This window comes from Mesoplodon densirostris, chromosome 9 (assembly GCF_025265405.1).
Source record: "Mesoplodon densirostris isolate mMesDen1 chromosome 9, mMesDen1 primary haplotype, whole genome shotgun sequence".
NCBI classification, from domain to species: domain Eukaryota; kingdom Metazoa; phylum Chordata; class Mammalia; order Artiodactyla; family Ziphiidae; genus Mesoplodon; species Mesoplodon densirostris.
Window position 1 is genome coordinate 43,125,399 of NC_082669.1, and position 18,802 is coordinate 43,144,200.

Here is an 18,802-nt window from a genome sequence, read left to right on the forward strand (position 1 = left end):
AGAAGAAGTAAAGCTGTCAGTGTTTGCAAATGACATGATACTATACATAGAGAATCCTAAAGATGCTACCAGAAAACTACTTGAGCTAATTAATGAATTTAGTAAAGTAGCAGGATACAAAATTAATGCACAGAAATCCCTTGCATTCCTATACACTAATGATGAAAAATCTGAAATTGAAATTAATAAAACACTCCCATTTACCATTGCAACAAAAAGAATAAAATAACTCGGAATAAACCTAACTAAGGAGACAAAAGACCTGTATGTAGAAAATTATAAAACACTGATGAAAGAAATTAAAGATGACAGAAATAGATGGAGAGATATACCATGTTCTTGGATTGGAAGAATCAACGTTGTGAAAATGACTATACTACCAAAAGCAATCTACAGATTCAATGCAATCCCTATGAAACTACCACTGGCATTTTTCACAGAACCAGAACAAAAAATTCCACAATTTGTATGGAAACACAAAAGACCAAATAGCCAAAGCAATCCTGTGAAAGAAAAATGGAGCTGGAGGAATCAAGCTCCCAGACTTCAGACTATAGTACAGAGCTACAGTAATCAAGACAGTATAGTAGTGGCACAAAAACAGAAATATAGATCAATGGAACAGGATAGAAAGCCCAGGGATAAACCCATGCACATATGGTCACCTTATCTTTGATAAAGTAGGCAAAAATATACAATGGAGAAAAGACAGCCTCTTCAATAAGTGGTGCTGGGAAAACTGGACAGCCACATGTAAAAGAATGAAATTAGAACACTCCCTAACACCATACACAAAAATAAACTCAAAATGGATTAAAGACCTAAATGTAAGGTGAGACACTATCAAACTCTTAGAGGAAAACATAGGCAGAACACTCTATGACATAAATCACAGCAACATCCTTTTGACCCAGCTCCTAGAGAAATGGAAATAAAAAGAAAAATAAACAAATGGGACCTAATGAAACTTAAAAGCTGTTTGCACAGCAAAGGAAACCATAAACAAGACGAAAAGACAACCCTCAGAATGGGAGAAAATATTTGCAAATGAAGCAACTGACAAAGGATTAATCTTCAAAATTTATAAACAGCTCATGCAGCTCAATATCAAAAAAAACAAACAACCCAATCCAAAAATGGGCAGAAGACCTAAATAGACATTTCTCCAAAGAAGATATACAGATTGCCAACAAACACATGATAGAATGCTCAACATCACTAATCATCAGATAAATGCAAAACAAAACTACAATGAGGTATCACCTCACACCAGTCAGAATGGCCATCATCAAAAAACCTACAAACAATAAATGCTGGAGAGGGTGGGGAGAAAAGGGAACCCTTTTGCACTGTTGGTGGGAATGTAAATTGATACAGCCACTATGGAGAACAGTATGGATGTTCCTTAAAAATCTCAAAATAGAACTACCATACAACCCAGCAATCCCACTACTGGGCATATACCCTGAGAAAACCATAATTCAAAAAGAGTCATGTACCACAATGTTCATTGCAGCTCTATTTACAATAGCCAGGATATGGAAGCAACCTAAGTGTTCATCGACAGATGAATGGATAAAGAAGATGTGGCACATATATACAATGGAATATTACTCAGCCATAAAATAGAAACGAAATTGAGTTTTTTGTAGTGAGGTGGATGGACCTAGAGTCTGTCATACAGAGTGAAATAAGTTAGAAAGAGAAAAACAAATATTGTATGCTAACACATATATATGGAATTTTAAAAAATGATCATGAAGAACCTATGGGCAAGACGGGAATAAAGATGCAGACCTACTAGAGAATGTACTTGAGGACACAGTGAGGGGGAAGTGTAAGCTGGTACCAAGTGAGGGAGTTGTAGTGTATATATGGACATATATACACTACCAAATGTAAAATAGATAGGTAGTGGGAAACAGTTGCACAGCACAGCGAGATCAGCTCAGTGCTTTGTTACCAGCTAGAAGGGTGGGAAAGGGAGGGTGGGATGGAGGGAGGTGCAAGAGGGAAGAGATATGGGGATATATGTGTATGTATAGCTGATTCACTTTGTTATAAAGCAGAAACTAAAACACCATAATAAAGCAATTATACTCCAAGAAAAATGTTAACAAATAGAAAATGAGAGGGAGACTTCCCTGGTTGCACAGTGGTTAAGAATCCGTGTGCCAAGGCAGGGGACACGGGTTCCAGCCCCGGCCCAGGAAGATCCCACATGACATGGAGCAACAAAGTCTGTGCACCACAACTACTGAGGCTGTGCTCCAGAGCCTACGAGCCACAGCTACTGAGCCCGCATGCCACAATTACTGAAGCCTGCTCACCTAGAGCCCGTGCTACACAACAAGAGAAGCCACTGCAATGAGAAGCCCGCGCGCTGCAATGAAGAGTAGCTCTCGCTCGCCACAACTAGAGAAAGCCCATGTGCAGCAACGAAGACACAACACAGCCAAAAATAAATAAAGAAGTTAAAAAAATAATTGAAAAATGAGAGGAACAATGAAATAAAACATTTATATTCTGCTTAAAATTATCTTGTAGACAAATAGTAGTAACAGTAGGCAGTAATAGTAGAATAGCAACAACTAATATTTATTAAGTATCTGGTATACGTCAGGTATTGTGGGAAGCTCTGTGTGTCCCGTACATCATCTCATTTAACACAGCACAGAAAGGATTCATTCATTGATTCAGCAAGTACAATGATAAGTGCCTATTATGTGTCCATATTGCACTAGATGCTGGAGATAGAATGCTGAACACCATATAGCCCTACAGTCATGCTTGCAAGGAGTTTGTGGACTGGCGGGGGGCAGAGGAACATTAATTCCATCCCTGGGGAGGAAGAGAGGGAAGTAGGGAGGGAAGAACAGAGCATAGGAGCCTCTGCTCTCCTGCCATCTCCATCACTCCTTAGCCCCAAGTATGTTTTCTGTTTGCAGGAGAGAGTGAGCAATTCTTGGGGTTTGGCAGGGGCCCATCAGACCTCACAGATAGAGGTGGGGGAGCCTAGTTAAGTGCCCAAGGCTCTAAAGATGGTTACCTGAGTTCAAAGTCTGGCTTCCATAATGATTAGTAGCCTTAGACAAGTGACCCAACTTCTCCCTGCCCCAGTTTCCTCAAGTGAGAAATGGGATTAATCGTAGCTCCTGCTTTGAAGTTATAATAATTAGATTATGATTCATTTAAGGCATGTAATACAGTATGTTAACTTTAGCTATTACTAGTACCAGCTTTCCTGGGGATACTGTGGTTGGAATCTGAAGGTTTTTCTTTTCCTTATACCAGCATGTGTCATTGTTGATTTCATTATACTTTATTGCCAATTACTTTCCTGTTAAAGGTAGAACCAGTGCAAAAACAACTGTTTGGGGTATTGTATATTTTATATAATTCATACATATCAGTAATACAAAATCAAACATATAGTTGAAACTGTGAACTCTAGATTCCACATAAAAGTTTTAAGTTTCACCAATGATGGGAGATAAGGAATGGAAAGATCTGAATTACCCCTGATAATTTAGTCTAGTCCAGGCGTTGATTCTTTCTTTCTTTTTAGATGAATTTTTAAAATTGAAGTATAGTTGACTTACAATGTTGTGTCAATCTTTGCTGTACAGCAAAGTGACTCAGTTATACACATGTATACATTCTTTTTTATATTCTTTTCCATTATGGTTTATCATAGGATATTGAATATAGTTACCTGTGCCATACATTAGGACCTTGTTGTTTTTCAATTCTAAATGTAATAGGTTGCCTCTACCAACCCCAAACTCCCAGTCCATCCCTCTCCCTTCCCCCTCCCCGTTGGCAACCTCAAGTCTGTTCTCTATGTCTATGAGTCTGTGTCTCTTTTAGAGGTTAATTTGTGCCATATTTTAGATTTCACAATTTCTAGTCACATCCATGCTGCTGCAAATGACATTATTTTGTTCTTTCTTATGGCCGAGTAATATTCCATTGTATACATGTACCACATCTTCTTTATCCATTCATCTGTCGATGGACCTTTAGGTTGTTTCATGTTTTGGCTATTGTGAATAGTGCTGCTCTGAACATAGGGGTGCATGTATCTTTTTGAATTATAGTTTTGTCTGGGTGTATTCCCAGGAGTGGGATTGCTGGATCATATGGTAGTTCTATTTTTAGTTTTCTGAGGAACCTCCATATTGTTTTCTGTTGTGGCTGCACCAACTTACATTCCCACCAACAGGGTAGGAGGGTTCCCTTTTCTCTACATTGATTCTTAATGATATAAATATCTGAATGTACTGAAAATTTGTAAAATAGAGATGATACCATTAAGGAGAGCTGCTGTTTCTAGAATTAGACATTAAAGTGAGAATTCTGTAAAATATAAATATTCTGAATTGCAGCACCACACATCAGTGCGATGCGATGGGAGCTGCTTCTCTAGGAGCCAATATCTGCCTTCTCTTTTTAAAGAAAAGTGGTGTGATTATTCTTTCTTCATCTGTAAGAGGAGTATATCCCAAGAGTTCTTTTAGCATTCTCCATTCCAGATTTCTATGATTTTAGTACTCTAACTTGGGTAATTATTTGAATGATGAAAATATACTTTTCTAAAAGAACTTTTGAATACGTTAAAATTGGCATGCAGATAGAAATTTGAAGCTCTCATGTTCCACTGATACTTTTGAAACATAACTGGCATCGTTTTTACTGTCTTTCTTTCAGGGACCAATAATCTTCTGTAAATATCAACATCAGTCTTTGTGAGAGAGGAAGAGTTGACAGGATACAGATCACACCTTCACACTAGGCTACCAGCAGAAACTTCCAGTTTACCCCCTTTGTCACCTGTGCTCCAAAGGTAAGCACTTGTAAGCTGCTATAGCCTTCAATTTAGATAAGCATTCAGAAAATAACAGATTGATAATGATAAAGATAATGACTTTTCATTATCTGTAATCTTTTACCTGGGAGAATTTAAAAGGATTTTTTAATGAGAAAAAAAAATCCATCCAGAAATTTAATTTCAGGAGAGTTTTTTTTTTTTTAATCACAAATGGATGTTGAATTTTATCAAAAGCTCTTTATGCATCTGTTGAGATGATCACATGGTTTTTATTATTCAGTTGGTCAATGTGGTGTATCATATTGATTGATTTGTGGATATTAAAAAATCCTTGCCTCCCTGGGATAAATCCCACTTGATTATGGCATATAATCCTTTTAATGTATTGTTGGTTCAGTTTGCTAATATTTTGCTGAGGATTTTTACATCTATGTTTATCAGTAATATTGGCTTGTCATTTTCTTTTTTGTGATACCTTTGTCTGGTTTTGGTGTCAGGATAATGCTCGCCTCATAGAATGAGTTCAGAAATGTTCCTTGCTCTGCAGTCTTTTGGAATAGTTTGAGAAGGCTAGGTGTTAACTCTGCTCTAAATGTTTGGTATAATTCACCTGTGAAGCCGTCTTGTCCTGGACTTTGGTTTGTTGGGAGTTTTTAAATTAGTGATTCAGTTTCATTACTGGTAGTTGGTCTGTTCCTATTTTCTATTTTTTCCTGGTGCAGTCTTGGATGATTGTACATTTCTAAGAATTTATCCATTTCTTCTCAGTTGTCCATTTTATTGGCATATAGTTGTTTGTAGTAGTTTCTTATGACCTTTTATATTTCTGTGGTGTCAGTTGGAACTTCTCCTTTTTCATTTCCAATTTTGTTGATTTGGGTCCGCTCCCTTTTTTTTTCTTGATGAGTCTGATTAAAGGTTATCAATTGTGTTTATCTTTTCAAAGAACAAGTTTTTAGTTTCATGGATTTTTTTCTCTTTTTTGTGTCTCTATTTCATTTATTTCTGCTCTGATCTTTATAATTTCTTTCCTTCTGCTAACGTTGGGTTTTGTTTTTTCTTCTTTCTTTAGATCGTTCAGGTGTATTGTTAGGTTGCTTATTTGAGATATTTCTTGTTTCCCAAGGTAAGCTTGTGTTTTTATAAACTTCCCTCTTAGAACTGCTTTTGCTGTGTCGCATAGGTTTTGGATTGTCATGTTTTTGTTTTCATTTTTCTCTAGGTATTTTTTCATTTCCTCTTTGATTTCTTCAGTGATCCATTCGTTCGTTAGTGGCATATTGTTTAGCCTCCATGTGTTTGTATTTTTTGCAGTTTTTTTTCTTGTGGTTGACTTCTAATCTCATAGTGTTCTGTTCAGAAAAGATGCTTGATATAATTTCAATTTTCTTAAATTTTCCAAGGTTTGTTTTGTGGCCTAGCATGTGATCTATATTGGAGAATATTCCATGTGCATTTGAAAAGAATATGTACTCTGCTGCTTTGGGATGGAATTTTCTCTATATATTAAGTGCATCTGGTCTAATGTGTCATTAGGGGCCAATGCTTCCTTATTGATTGTCTGCATGATCTGTATGTCGATGTAAGTGGGATGTTAAAGTCCAGTACTATTATTGTGTAACTGTTGATTTCTCCCTTTATGTCCATTAATATTTGCTTTATATATTTAGGTGCTCCTATGTTGGGTACATATGTATTTACAATTGTTGTATCTTCTTCTTAGATTGATCTTTTGATCATTATATAATGTCCTCCTGTGTCTCTTGTAACAATCTTTACTTTAAGGTCTGAAATAAGTATTGCTACCCAGACTTTCTTTTGATGTCCATTTGCATGGAGAACCTTTTTCCGTCCCCTCACTTTCAGTCTGTATGTGTCTTTAGATCTGAAGTGAATCTCTTGTAGGCAGCATATATACGGGTCTTGTTTTTGTATCCATTCGGCCACTCTTTGTCTTTTGATTGGAGCATTTAGTCTATTTACATTTATGGTAATTATTGATATGTATGCCATTTTGTTAATTGTTTTGGGGTTGTTTCATAGGTATTTTTTGTTCCTTCTTCTTTTGTTATCTTCTCTTGTGATTTGATGACTCTAGTTTTATGTTTTGATTTCTCTTTCTTTTTTGTGTATGTATCTATTATAGATTTTTGGTTTGTGATGAGGTTTAAGAAGCCATGAGGTTTTTATACAGCTATATATATATAATTGTTTTAAGTTGCTGATCTCTTACTTTCAGATGCATTTTAGCAACCTTCCACTTGTACTCTCCTCCCCACACAATTTTTTGATATCATATTTTATATCTAATTGTTTTGTGTATCCCCTAACAGCTTATTGTGGATATAGATGATTTTACTACTTTTGTTTTTTTAACCTTCCTACCGGGTGTGTGAATGATTTCCTACCTTTACTGTATGTTTGCTTTTCTGGATGAGTTTTTTCATGCTGTAATGTTCATGTGTCTAGTTGTGGCCCTTTCTTTTTCACTTAGAGAAGTTTCTTTAACATTTCTTGTAGAGCTGGTTTGGTGGTGCTGAATTCTTTTAGCTTTTGCTTGTCTGTAAAACTTTTCATTTCTCTATCAAATCTGTATGAGAGCCTTGGTGGGCAGATTATTCTTGGTTGTAGGTTTTTCCCTTTCATCACTTTGAATATATCATGCCACTCCCTTCTGACCTGCAGAGTTTCTGCTGAAAAATCAGCTGATAGCCTTAAGGGAGTTCACTTGTGTGTTATTTGTTACTTTTCCCTTGCTGCTTTTAATATTCTCTCTTTATCTTTATTTTTTGTCATTTTTAACTACAGTGTGTCTTGGTGTGTTCCTCTTTGGGTTCATCCTGTATGGGACTCTCTGCATTTCCTAGACTTGGGTGACGGTTTCCTTTCTCAGGTTAGGGAAGTTTTCAGCTATTATGTCTTCAAATGTGTTCTCTGTTCCCTTTTCTCTCTTTTCCTTCTGGGACCTCTATAATGCAAATATTAGTGTGCTTGCTGTTTCCCAGAGGTCTTTTAAACTGTCCTCATTTCTTTTCATTCTTCTTTCTTTTTTCTGTTTAGCAGCAGTGATTTCCACTACTCTGTCTTCCAGCTCACTGATCTGCTCCTCTGTATCATTTAGTCTACTATTTTTTCCTTCAAGTGTATTTTTCATTTCACTTTTTGTATTCTTCATCACTGTTTGTTCTTTATATTTTCTAACTCCATGTTAAAAACTTCTGACTTCTTGCTCTGCACATCCATTCTTCTCCTGAGTTCTTTGATCATCTTTACAATCACTACCCTGAACTCCTTCTTGGGTGGATTGCCTATCTCCACTTCACTTAGTACTTCTTCTGGGATTTTATCTTGTTTCTTCCTCTGCAACATGTTCCTCTGTCACCTCATTTTGCTTAAGTTGCTGTTTGTATTTTTATGTGTCTGGTAGGTTAGTTACATTTCTGGACCTTGGAGAAATGGCCTCCTGTAGGAAAAGTCCTATGCATCCCAGCAGTGTATTCCCCTCTTATCACCCAAGCTATATGCTCTAGGGGTTCCCCCTATGAGGGCTGCTTGGGTCCTTCTGTTGTGGAAGGCTGACACTGAGGGCAGTCTGGTAGGCTTGTGTGGCCCCCAGTCTGATTGGTTGCCAGGTCCTACCTTGTGCAGAGGCTGCTGGTTGGGGTGGTGGGGTCTGGGTCATGAGGCAGCTGACCACGGGATCCCAGGGGGCCCTGGGGCTAGTGCTGCCTCACTGGTGAATGGAGTCAGGGTCTAGAATACTTGGGATATTGCCCACCCACTGGCACATGAAGCCATGTCCTCGGGTTAGTGCCAGTCTACTGGCAGGCATAGCCAGGTCTTGGAGTCTGTTTGCAGGGCCCAGGGGTCTCAGAGCTGGTGTCATATAGCTGTTGGGGGGGTTGATTCCTGACACAGTTGGGTATGGGGTCCTGGGTGTCCCAAAGCTTGTGTTGGCCTGCTAGTGGGCAGGGCCAGGGCCCAGCTGGCCCCAGGGCAGGGTCTGGCCTGCTCTGGGCAGGCTGCAGGATTATGGTTTTCTTGTGTCTGGTATCCGCTCTGTGGTGGGTGAGGTTGCCCCAGAGGCTAGAGCGGGCTTCCTAAGGGCAGGTCCAGGGCCCAGGGGTTCTGGGCCTGGTGCCTGCCCATTGGTGGGTGGAACTGGGTCCTGGGCCATCTGGTGAACAAGGCCGTATCTGGAGGCAGCTGCAAGTTCAGGAGTTTTTAAAGCTGAGTGGGGCTGTGTCCCTATCCAGTTAGTTGCTTGGTCTGAAGTGTCCTAGCACTAGTGCCCACAGGTTGTTGGGTGGGTCCAGGTCTTGGAGCTAGAGGGAGGATTCCACCATAGTGCCTGCCAGCACCAGCATCCACGTGGTAGAAGGAGCTCCCAAGAATGGGTGTCATCTATGTGTATGATGTCCCCAGGGTGAGCCACAGCGGCCCCCCCACCTCTCCAGGAGACTCTCCAACCAGCAAGTAGGTCTGGCTCAGGATCCTATGAAATTTCTGCTTTTGCCCTGAATCCTGGGGTAGGTGAGGTTTTGTGTGTGCCCTTTAAGAGTGAAATCTCTGTTTCTCCTGTAGTCCTGTGGGACTCCCCATATTAAGCCCTGCTGGCCTTCAAAACTAAATATTCTGGGGGCTCATCTTCCTGGTGCAGGAATCCTGGGCTAGGGAGCCCAGGGGCTCAGAACTCTCACTCCTGTGGGAGAATCTCTGCAATATAATTATCCTCCAGTTTTCAGGTCGCCCACCGGGAGTATGGGATTGACTGTATCATGAGTCTGCCTCTCCTGCCCCTCTCATTGTAGTTCCTTCTTTATGTCTTTAGTTGTAGAAGATCTTTTCTGGTAGGTTCTGATATTTTTCACTGATGGTTGTTCTGAAAATAGTTGTGATTTTGGTGTGCTTGTGAGAGGAGGTAAGCTCAGGGTCTTTCAACTCTGCCATCTTGGCTGATCTCCCTCATAGCTTTTTATAATGAGATAATTTAAAATAGGTCTGGCACACAGTAGCCACTTCATAAATATTAGTTCCCTTTTTCTTTTCCTACATCAATACATTTTGAACTTGACACAAATGAAATGAAGACACAGCAGACATTTGGGGTGGTTCTGTTCTGCCTTGTCCCCACCATGGGGTGCTGGATTCCACTTAAGAGAGCTGATTTTGCCCATCCATCTGTTCCCAATTCTGTGTTTACTCATGTGACATTGGTGGCTTAAAATAAGCATGGTGGTAATATTTACACCATGAAAACTGACTAATTTTACAAATCAGCACTGTTTTGTTGTTTGAGAGATGGTTGTTAAACATTTATCAGTACACCACTACTAATGTCTATCAATTTCTTCAAGACTAAATTTTATTATTATTCAGGGCCACATTAAGTGTCTCATCTCTTTGTCATGACTAGTAAATTTAACCAAGTTCTCATCAGTCGGGAAATAGAGAACCTCAACTGGATAAACACTATATTCTTAACTAACAAGTTAATTTCTCTGTGAGTTTTTTTGGGGGGGGGGTGGTAAAAAAACAAACAAACATGAAATTGACCATCTTAACCATTTTTAATTGTACAGTTCAGTAGTGTTAAGTGTGACTTGTTATTTTTTGTCTTCTATAGCATGGTTTATGTGGTGGAGGATGGGCATGATTATAAAATGTCTAAATGATTTTATTTCATTTGCAAGAAGGTGGTTAAATTCTGTTATGGTCAGGCTTATCACAATTAGTTTTCGGTTGGTTTACTTCTGGCTGGTCTTTCAGAAGCCCTTGAAACCGATTTCACATCAGGCTAGCTTCTAGGGACCTTGGTCATTGGGAATTCTGGACTTCCTTAGAACATTGAAGTCATGTGATACAGTTTTAATGACCGCCAGTTTTCCTGACTCTCAGTTCCAAATTCCGGATACCTGAGACAGGACTGGGATCCACCAAGCTTGGTTTCAGAAGACACAATTACATTGCTCCAGTGCTGGCTCCATGGCAATCATTTTGAATGATGTGCTGGCAGAGCTGTTCCTTCATGTAGAGAGATTCTGGGCAGTTAAAGCACCTAGTCTAATACAGCGTGTTTTATATATCAAATGATGATAAGTGATGGCTTTAAAAAATATTTAATCAAGGTAGTTGGTATTGTAGTTAAGAATGTCCAGAATAGTATATATAGCATAGATAAAATTAACATAAAATTTCTGTAATCACAATGAGAGAGAAAGAAGAGAGTTAGTTAACATAATTCATTTGGGACTCCATCTGGTTAGAATTTTAGTTATATAATTATAAAACTAATTTCTTGGATTTAAAACAGAGACCATTCTTTTTGATAGTTTCTGGTGTGATTTAAGCATTAACACATGTACACTCATATTGTTCAAATCAGAAAGGGGGTTTCAAATATTTTTAACCCCACTTCCCCACTTCAAGTGGACAAATTATGATAAAAACAGTTGAGGTGAATAGTTTCCAGGCAAATAACAGTTTACAATGAAGTCTGGAGTCTAGGTCTTGAGTTGGCATTTCCCCAGAAGGTGATTATGGTATAGGACACAGCGTAGAATGTGGCACAGAGATTTGGACTGTGAGTCATTCCTACCTACTGTTTTTACATCATTGACAAGCTATGTGATCTTGGGAACATCATTTAAAACTTTCTGGGCCTAAGTTTCCTGTCCATAAAACAGGGAGAATAATATCTATTTGACAGAAATGTTTTGAAAATTAAGTTAAATAATGTATCCTTGTACTTAGTAAATAATACTTTTACTCAGTTTTCAGTTACAGGTTATCTTTTTCATGTATAACCAATCATTTACACATATCTAATGTCTACATATTACTTCATAACTCTTTTTTGGCACCAACAATCTGGCACATACTGTGTGGGGCGAATGGGATACCATGGCCCATCTAAAATGATCCCTGCCCTCAAGTAGCTAAACGCAAAGCTATTTGTTATTTAATTTGAGTAGCTATCACCAGTTTTTTCATATTATAAAGCCATGCCTAAAAAGCACTAGCCAAAACTCTAGAAACATGAGATGTTTGCACATGATTTTCATATTCAGTGGTCTGTAGGATATGCAGTCCTTATGGTAAAGTGTATAACAAATAGCCAGCTTGGAGGACAGCCTTTTCTGGAAGGGTATTTATGGAGAAGTGTTCTTTGCAACATTGAGTTTGGGTAGCAGTATCTTCACTTCTGACTATATGTGTTCTGTATAATACACTTGGAATTTAGCTCCTCAGAAAACAAGTTCATTTCTTTTTAAATATAGATTTATTATTTTTTTGACTACAAATACAGTGCATTGAAGTGGACACCGCTACACTGTAATACACCACCAGAGCTCTCCTACAAGATTGAAAGACTTCTACGTCTAGCTGCTTGGTGTATCTCGAAGTGCTACAAACTGGGTGGCTTAAAACAACAGAAATTTGTTCTCTCATAGTTCTAGAGCCTAGAAGCTCAAAATCAAGGTGTTGGGAGGACCATAGTCTCTCCAGAGCCTCTACAGGAAAATCGTTCCTTGACTCTTCCAGCTTCTGGTAGCCCCAGGCATTTGATTTCTGTCTCTGTCTTCACGTGGTAGTCTCTTTTTTGTATTTTTGTGTTCACATCCAAATTTTCCTCCTCTTATAAAGACACCAGTCATATTGGATTAGGCCGCACCCAAATTCAGCTTGCCCTCATTTTAACTTGATTACATTTACAAAAACTTTCTAAATAAGATCACATTCATAGGGTCAGGACTTGAATGTGTCTTTGGGGGGCACAGTTCAATTCATAACATCCTGAATATTTACATTATTCTTATTAATAAGACATTACTATGGCACTTTAATAAACACTGACACATGTTTCAGGAAAATTCAGTTTTATGTAACCATAAGCTTCTTATTGAATAAATAGCCAAGGGAGAAGGCAGTGGACTTACTCCTGGCTTATAAAACAGCTCAGAAAGTAATAACCTTAATTAAACTGACTAAGCTGTAGAATGTAAGCAGAGTATGTTTTCTGTGTTCTAAGGATCAAGAACATATCTTGAGCTCTCTGCAATATTGCATATCTTCGAGAGTATTAATCCAGTGATTTCTTATGAATATTTGGGGGCAACAGAAACAAAATAAGCAGATGGAACTATGTTAAATTAAAAAGCATCTTCACAGCAAAGGAAACCATTAGCACAATGAAAAGGAAACCTAGAAAATGGGAGAAAATACTTGCAAACCACATATCTGACATGAGGTTAATATCCAAACATACCAGAAACGCATACAACTCATTAGCAAAGAAAAAAACAATTAAAAACAGGGCAAAGTACCTAAATAAACATTTTTTCCAAAGCATGTATCCAGTTGCCCAAGGTGCTGAACGTCACTAATCATCAGGAAATGCAAATCAGAAACGCAATGAGATGTCACCTCACACGTGTAAGGGTGGCTATTATCACAAAGACAAGAGATAACAAATGCTGGTGAGGATGTGGAAAAAAGGGAACCCTTATAGACTGTTGGTGGGAATGTAAATTGGTGCAGCCTCTATGGAGAACAATCTGGAAGTTTCTAAAGAAATTAAAAATAGAACCACCATATCTGATCCAGCAATTCCACTTCTGGGTATATATCCCCCCAAAATGAAATTATCTCTTGAAGCTATATCTGTACTCCCATGTTCATAGCATTATTCACAAGAGCCCAGGTATGGAAACAACCTAAGTATCTGTTGATGAATGAATGGATCAAGAAAATGGGGTATATATACACAATGGAATATTAGCCTTGAAAGAGGAAGAAATCCTATCATTTGCAACAACAGTGGATGAAGCTGGAGGGCATTATGCTAAGTGAAATAAACCAGACAGAGAATGACAAATACTTCATGATAGCACGTATATGTAGAATTCTAAAAGCAAAAATAGTCAAATTCATAGAAACAGAGAGTAGAAAAGTGTTTGCTGGAAGGTGGGGGGGGATAGGAGGAGATTCATTAAGAGGTATAAACTTTCAGTTGTAAGATGAATAAGGTCTGAGTATCTAACGTATAACATGGTGATTATAGTTGATAACACTGTATCATATAACTGAAATTTGCTAAAAGAGTTGAACACCAACAACAAAAAATTGGGAAGTAAGTAAATGCCCTTATTGTGACTAAATGTTACAAGGTATATTCTAGAGCTATTTCATAGTGTGGTTCTTTAAACTATGGCATACAGAAACAAGGGTCAACACGAGTAGGCTACCACCGAAAATGGCATTTGGTATCATGGAGGATGAATTAAAAGCTACCACAGAGGCCCAGCTCGGCCCGGGCCCCGCCGCGGCGCCTCCCTCCCCTCACCCCGAGCCGCAGCGTGCGGCGGCGGCGGCGCCTCGAGCTCGAGCGACCCGCGGCCGCCAGCGACGGCCGAGGGCGATGGGGCTGGGCTGAGGCGAGGCGGCGGCGGCGGCGACAGCGGTGGGCCCCGGCCCTGCGCGGCCCCTCGGCTGCTTCGGCCGGGAGGCCGCCGAGGAGACGGCGCGGTGGTGCCGGATCTGACAGAAACATCCTTGGATCTTAGTGTCTGGACATAGGAGAAATTATGGTTAGTGAAATGTGTCTACATCTTTTCTTTAAAAAGAAGTCTTGAGGGCTTCCCTGGTGGCGCAGTGGTTGAGAATCTGCCTGCTAATTCAGGGGACATGGGTTCGATCCCTGGTCTGGGAGGATTCCACATGCTGCGGAGGAACTAGGCCCGTGAGCCACAACTACTGAGCCTGCGTGTCTGGAGCCTCTGCTCTGCAAGAGAGGCCGCGATAGTGAGAGGCCCACGCACCGCGATGAAGAGTGGCCCCTGCTTGCCACAACTAGAGAAAGCCCTTGCACAGAAACGAAGACCCAACACAGCAAAAATAAATTAATAAACTCCTACCCCCAACATCTTTAAAAAAAAAAAAAAAAGCTACCACAGAACCAGCCACAGCAGAAGCTCCCCCTGTTAGGGTTACAGGACCCGCACAGCTCATCTCTCATCTCAGATAATGAGCCACTGTGACTCTGGGAGCTCTGCCTGGTGACAGCTGAGAGCAAAGGCCGTGACATCTGGCTTCCAGTGCTGCAATGTGATCTTTCTTCTCCTCTTTTTGCCTTTTTCTCCATAAAAATTGACAATGAAGACCTTTTTGAGGGGGGAAATGACATAAATCATTGCAAATGGAGATAAATCAGTTAACAGACAAGAGAAGCTGATCTGGAAACCAAGAGATAATATTGTGTGTAAAATAAAGTTCATACATTCCTGAAAAATAAAACTGTGTTTTTGCTTTATGTTCTGTTTTGTATTTTGTTTGATTTTATTAGGGCATATAATAGTATCCTCTGTATTTGGTGAAAATAAAAATTATTTTATAAACCTGAATTAGAGGCATAAAGGAAGAACTCCTAAGTCTGGAGTCTCGTAGGATAGATATAATGAAATGTACTGAACCTTGAAATTGGGAGCTAAGTAGAAATGATCGTTATGATATGATTATTTTGTCGTGGCATACAGTGGTCATTAATAGTGACAGAAAAGGCAAGATCTTGATTTTAATTGTGCCAGAAGGTTGTTTGTAAAACTTAGAACATATTCTCATCTGTCAAGAGAATATGAATATTCTAGACTAGGAGTTGATGCTGTGAATGAACAGCTTTGGATTCTAATTTAGTGTAAATTTTTTTTAATCAAGAAGAGACATTTTCAACAGAAATAACTGGCTCATGGTACATAATTCAGGCTGCATTTTAATACCTCAAGTGTAAATGAATGAAAAACATATGAATTACATCTTCCTTCAAATATCCAAGTAAAAAACAAAAGGAGAAAATGTGCTTGACAAAATGATTGAGAGCATTTCAAGTTACACACACACACATACACATACACACACACATTCACACACACATTCATTCTGGATGACTTAGCCATTCCACATGGATTTCATTCTATTTGTAGAGTTTGTTTCCTGTCCTTTATGTATTATAAAAATTGTCTTAATTTTAGAAGCAGTACAAACACCATTTTATGATATTTAAATAAACTCAAATGTCTTCTTGCATTCCATTTTTTCAATGCTATGCTAAAACTAAAAGGAATGGAAACAGCCTATTCCAAATATCAGGGGTTTTGGAGTGTTTTAATCGATACCTTATTTCTGTTAATAAGTCTACATTTTTTCATCTTCTTCAAACTCCACTTGTCTTAGATAGATGTATTTACGGTCCTTGTCTGATAATTCCACTCCAGCTTCAGATGGTTTTCTTATGTTATATCTGTGCTTGGAAACTTTTTTTTTCTTCATGTCTTTTTTGGTCTTCCAGTTTGAAAAGCATTCTGTATTCTAGTACTCAAACATGTCCTAAAACATTACTTCCTCCAATAAAGCATTTTAAAGCTATTTGGAAAAGAGCTGACATTTTTATGGGCAGAATCAAAAATCATTCAACTATGCAAGAGTTGGATTTGCCATAAGGAGAATCCTGGTTCATTTCCTTGATTCAAAACTCTTCATCCATAGTCTTGGAAGCTGTTAATCAATCTCTGAAGTAGTAACACCTTTCTAGTTTTTCAAGCATCATCTGAATGAACTCCTAGCCCCTGATGATGACAGGTTTGGGTTGAGAGCAGCATTGTGCCCAAGCCATATTAGAGATGTAGATCTGGAATCTAAGTGTGAGAATAGTGCCATATTATCATCTTTTGAAAGCTTGGCTATGAAGGAACAGAAAGTCCTTTTTGGAAAGTGGTTAAGGGAGTTGAATCATACACATATTTGTTATTAAGGTCACAGGCTACACAGAAATTTCTGGCATAGCCATCCTAGGTCAGTGTGCAGTAGTTGGGCACATTGTCTTTCTAAAACCCACAAACTCAAAAACAAACAGGAAAAACAGACAAACGGTGTAAATATTTATTTGATGTAAATATTATGTCCTAAGGGGAGGCAAATGTATTCCTATGTTCAAGTCATAGAGAGGTCTGCAAAGGCATTAGGAATCACTAATCACATATCCAAATTCTTATATATCGTTGCCCCTTGAACAACACAGGTTTGAACTGCATGGGTCCACTTATATGCAAGTTTTTTTCAACAGCAAATACCACCGTACTATAAGAGCCCAGTTGGTTGAATAAGCAGATGCAGAACTGGAGATACAAGGAACTAGGGACACAGAGGAACAACTATAAGTTATGTTTAGATTTTCGACTACATGCAGGGTCGGTGTCCCTAATGCCTGCGTTGTTCAATGGTTAATTGTGTGCATATTACCATGAGACATAAACTCTGGTCAGAACCTACAGGCAATGTTTTTCTACTTCTTTCTTCTGAAATAAGAATTTAAATTATTTAAATTCCTTCCTACATAAAGAAAAATATAAAGAATAAGCGTCCTCCCACAATAATTGGCTTAATTTAATTTCTGACAAAATGCCATTCCAAGTCTTACTTACTCTGCAGAATCTCAGGTGTTATTCTTATGACTAACATAGAAATATGTTAGCTTTTTCCTTAAAGAATTCGAGAGAAAATATTTTATTCAGCTAATAAGAATAAAAATGGAAGCTGAAGTACCAAGGCTAATGACATTTATTAGCTTGTCAAATTTCTTACTGACCACTCTTCATGTATTTGTAATTGATAAATACTGTGATCTTGAAACTGAGTAATAATAAGTTTTCAAGTCGTTAAGTTTAAGTACTGATGCTACTTGCTAGCTAGTGAATGATCTAAGCCTAGGAACCCAGTCTAGCCTTGCCAAAACTTTCCCAAATCCTGACTTTCATAGAACACAGTTGCCTGATGTAGAAAATGTGGATAAAAGTGAAATTATTTGCTTCATGATACTGCTGTGAGAATCAAGTAAAGAACGTTGGTGAAATAGTTTTGTAACATTTTAAAATACAGTGTTAATGGTTGCATTAAAAAACAAAATTCATCTGAGTACATTTTAAAGATCATACTAGCTTTATTCAGGGATTCATGAATCAGGCAGCATCCAATCTAGCAGGTACAAAGGAGCTCCAAAGAGCTATACAAGGCACGAGATTTTATAGGCAGAGGGCGCAGGAAGAAGGAAGTTGTATTAGGCAGGAAGCAGCAGATTGATTATTGCAGGGTTTCTTTCCTTATAGGAGATGATGGGGGTCTATCAGTCTGATTAACTAACTGATGGTAATCAGTAGAGTCCCGACTGGTTTAAGATTCCATGTCTGGGAGAATCAAAACTGTAATTAAGTCTCAGTTTTGTGATATAGAGCTTAGCATAAGTGACTTCTTTTGGGGGACTCATGTTTTGTTTTTAGGTTGTTTAGTGCCTATTAACAAAGGAATTAGGTTAATAATTATTTCAGGGTGATTAATATATTTCTGCACTATTTATCATTGCCCACATGTTATTTATACTGTATTAGATGAACATCATCCCTCTGCCTGTGGTCCCCACTGTTCTCAGCACAGGAGCTGGTCTCCTCTGTCTAAGTCAGCCTCACCTTCCTCTACACCCTGCCCAGTCTGCTGCTGCTGTGATCCCTCAAACCCACCGACCCCCAGGGCTCCTCTCCCTCTGTGGAGAATGGAGAGAAACTCTATTCCCTTCTCATGAGCAGCTTTCTCTAAGAGGGAATCCCACAGCAGGACTGGGGAGCCTCAGCTGCACAGTCCACTCCTAGCCAGGGTGAACAAGAACTCCTGGCAAGGAAGAAAGGAAGGATTATTAGGGGGGTGCAGGTGGTAAATGGCTTCCATTGTGCCTGGACTGTTGCTTTCTCTGATTTATGACTCTACTCTGAAAGACCTCATCTTTCCATCTGTATGGCCAGATGGTTTTTGTTTCATTTTGATTTTAATTTAATCCTTGTTGTCTCTTTCTTCTGTTGTACCCCGTCAGCCAGACACATCCAAAGATAGCACACTCGTTAATAATAATCATCAAAACCACAAAGAGAG

The 18,802-nt window shown here is 38.8% G+C and overlaps 1 long non-coding RNA gene across 1 annotated transcript in view; it reads left to right on the forward strand.

Annotated features, from left to right (window-relative positions):
• Positions 1–4,721: 4,721 nt before the first annotated feature.
• LOC132496078 (uncharacterized) overlaps positions 4,722–18,802 on the forward strand; it is a 137,524-nt gene continuing 123,443 nt past the window's right edge. The window contains exon 1 of the long non-coding RNA XR_009533368.1: positions 4,722–4,846. This is a non-coding gene — a long non-coding RNA (uncharacterized LOC132496078). The remainder of the gene's footprint in view (positions 4,847–18,802) is intronic.